The sequence below is a fragment of the Echinops telfairi genome, unplaced genomic scaffold, assembly GCF_000313985.2.
Source record: "Echinops telfairi isolate 266 unplaced genomic scaffold, ASM31398v2 ScPeMD7_5;HRSCAF=22, whole genome shotgun sequence".
NCBI lineage: Eukaryota > Metazoa > Chordata > Mammalia > Afrosoricida > Tenrecidae > Echinops > Echinops telfairi.
In genome coordinates, this window is record NW_022103901.1 from 44,892,247 (window position 1) to 44,895,103 (window position 2,857).

The 2,857-nt window shown below is 44.9% G+C and overlaps 2 protein-coding genes across 3 annotated transcripts in view; both read right to left on the reverse strand.

Annotated features, from left to right (window-relative positions):
• Positions 1-2,845, reverse strand: part of LOC101655982 (palladin) — a 69,459-nt gene extending 66,614 nt beyond the window's left edge. For both annotated transcript variants that reach the window (XM_030884362.2, XM_030884361.2), the window contains exon 1: positions 2,812-2,845. The gene's annotated coding sequence lies outside the window, so the exon portion shown is untranslated. The remainder of the gene's footprint in view (positions 1-2,811) is intronic.
• The window catches only part of LOC115867985 (palladin-like), a 537,783-nt gene that overhangs the window by 24,957 nt on the left and 509,969 nt on the right, over positions 1-2,857 (reverse strand). The gene's annotated exons all lie outside the window — the stretch shown is intronic.

Genomic DNA, 2,857 nt, shown 5'->3' on the forward strand with positions numbered 1-2,857 from the left:
GAGTGAGTGAGTGAGGCAGTGAGAGAGTGAGGCAGTGAGTGAGTGAGGCAGTGAGAGAGTAGGCAGTGAGTGAGTGAGTAAGGCAGTGAGTGAGTGAGGCAGTGAGAGAGTGAGTAAGGCAGTGAGAGAGTGGATTATAACTCTTTATGGGAGTAGAAAGCCTCCTTTCTCCTGCTAAACAGCTTGTGGTTTTGAACTGCCAGACCTGTGGATCACTCATAACCACTATGCTATCAGGGCTCCTTCTAGTAGCCATAACATCTACACTTTCAAAGAAATGGCAGGAATTATAGTACTCTCTGGGTAACTATGAATATCATGTACTTTCACTTCATCAAATGAGTAATTGTGATAGATGTTGAGAGGGAACAAGTGTTTAAATGGCTTATCTGAAGAATGTTTCAAAGACTCAAATAAACCACTCTGTGCCTAACATAAAAACCATGACCACCCAGTCCGTTTGAAAGGCTAATTCTTTGATCAGACATATTAAAGCAGACACTTTTCTTTTCAGGCAACAAGACAGTATAATTTTATGATAAAAGAGAGCAAAAAGTTTCACATGGAACAAATTCTCTATTTTTAATCTCTCTGACAAGAGTAGCCAGGGCCTGGCGATCTACTTCCAAAAACTCAGCCACTGAAAACCTATAGAACAGCTCTGCTTAGACATGAGTGGGTCTCCAAGAGCTGAACTCAGCACCATGCCAAGAGCGCCTAGCGGTTTAGTTGTAGCAAGGTAAATGAAAGTTCCAACAGAAAGGTAGGAGAGCAAAACAAAAGGGTTTTCGCAGGCAAATTCACTGAGTTCAGTTTTGAGTAGCAGCCCATTATCTGATCAGAGCTACACAGAGTCTGCTCATTTATTTGACTGACTTATTTACATGTTCCTTCTAATAAGGATTTGAAAAGAAGCCAGGTTTCAAGTACAGAGTTCGTGTAATCGATATTTACAAAGTGCCTGCTCAAACCAGCCACTACTAACTGTCAAAGACCCTGTCAAAGCCAGACGCACACTGCAGTGCTCCTCTGTCAGGTGGTGTGGGTGAGAGTCACCACACAGTGGCAGGCTGAGTGAGTCAAGGAAAAAGATAACACGAGTGAAAAGGGCATTGTGCCTGGTACAGCCAAGGTGGGCTACTGTGCTTGGGAGAGAGGCAGCGATGAATAGGAAGACCCTCGGTGAAACAGACAGACACAGTGGCTGCAACCACAACTCGCAGGCACCTAACAACAACAGCGAATAAAAATAACTTGAATTCTAAGGTCTTCTCATGTTTATTCTGTAGTCAGGTTCCTTTTCTTTCTGAGGAAAAAAATTGTTTTCTGGCAAACTCTGAAGGGGAATTTGAAATTGAGAAATGGTAACTGGCTTTAGCTGTGCTAGAACTGAACTAATTTCTGAACACTTCTGTAAAATGAATACTAGTTTTTACATTTTACTTTTCAGAAAAACTTTCCAAAAACTTGCATGCTACCTTTCTTGTGAAGGTTTACTTTACTTTTGCACATCACCTTATATATCCTCACAATGTTTCTATTTTAAAGATTTCAGAGGGCTGCTATGTTACCACTGTGATGTAAGAAGGAGCAGGTGGGAGATAATCAGCAAATGAAAAATGGAGGCAGAGAAACGATATAATCCAACTAGGCCAGGGACAAGGCGGGGAAGGTACTTCCTTCACTAGATGGCCTGTGCCCTCCTGTATAGACATTCACTAATATGTTTCTCCAACTTCTCACCCATCATTAGGTGTGCTTCCACCACCACTGAGTTATTCTGACTCACAGCCCCTCTACATAGAATCTCTGATGTCCTAAGCCTTTATGGGAGCTGACAGCCTCCTCCTCCTCCCTCAAATTGGCCTAAACTTTTTGAAATACCTTCACTCACAGAATTAAAAGGCTTTTGATACTGATAATACATCTAATCAGAACCCCGATTGATGCTATGGGCTAGGTGTTCATCTGCTAATCTCAAGGTCTGAGGTCAAACCCATTCACAGGAGGAGGATGAGTGGGAATCCACTCCATGGCCGGTGGTGCCTTTTCTCAACTTGGTGGTAAGAGAATGAATGCCTTTTGGAGTTGGAAATGACTTCAAGCCCCAGTTTAGTGGCTATGCGTTGGGCAAGTTACTAACTACTAGAATCTTCCGCTGCAGTGGGGCAATAGTATCTGATATTTTTGAAGAACGTTATTGAATGAGATGTGTGAATTTCACAGGACAAGGCTCAAAAAGGGTAAAGAATGCCACCATCCTTGTCCTAATTAAGAGCAGGGTGCAAATTTTAGATAGCTCCTGATGAGAAACTCGTTTTTAACATCGAGTCAAAGTGTTGATCTTAGTAATATTAAGGTGCCTATGCAAGACCAAACTCAGAATTCACTGCCACGGAGTCTATTCTGGTTCGTGGGGACCCAAGCGGGCAGGGCGGAACTGCCCCTGGGGGGTTCTGAGCCTGCAACTCTTTAGGGGAGCACAAAGCCTCATCTTTTCTTCAATGGAGCAGTCCAATGCATGACCAAGAAAGGCGCCTATGCCAAACCAGCCTGGTCAATAGATAAACCCAAAACCACCGCCATCGAGTCAATTCCAACTCGAAGACCTTCTCTGGTTCTGGAGACTGAAAACTTTGTGGAAACGGGGAGCTGTGAACAGTTGGTGGGTTTGAGATCTCGCGGTTAGCATTCCAATGCCTAGCCACAAGGAGCCCTCGTGGTCACTTCGCTGGGCCAGGCTTTACAAATCGGGGACAAAGGACATCGCGTATTCACAGCGGCGGTGGCCGCCCCGCCGGGCACACTCACGCGGGGGTGACGCCGCGGGGCAGCCCCAGGGCGTTGACGGGCGCGG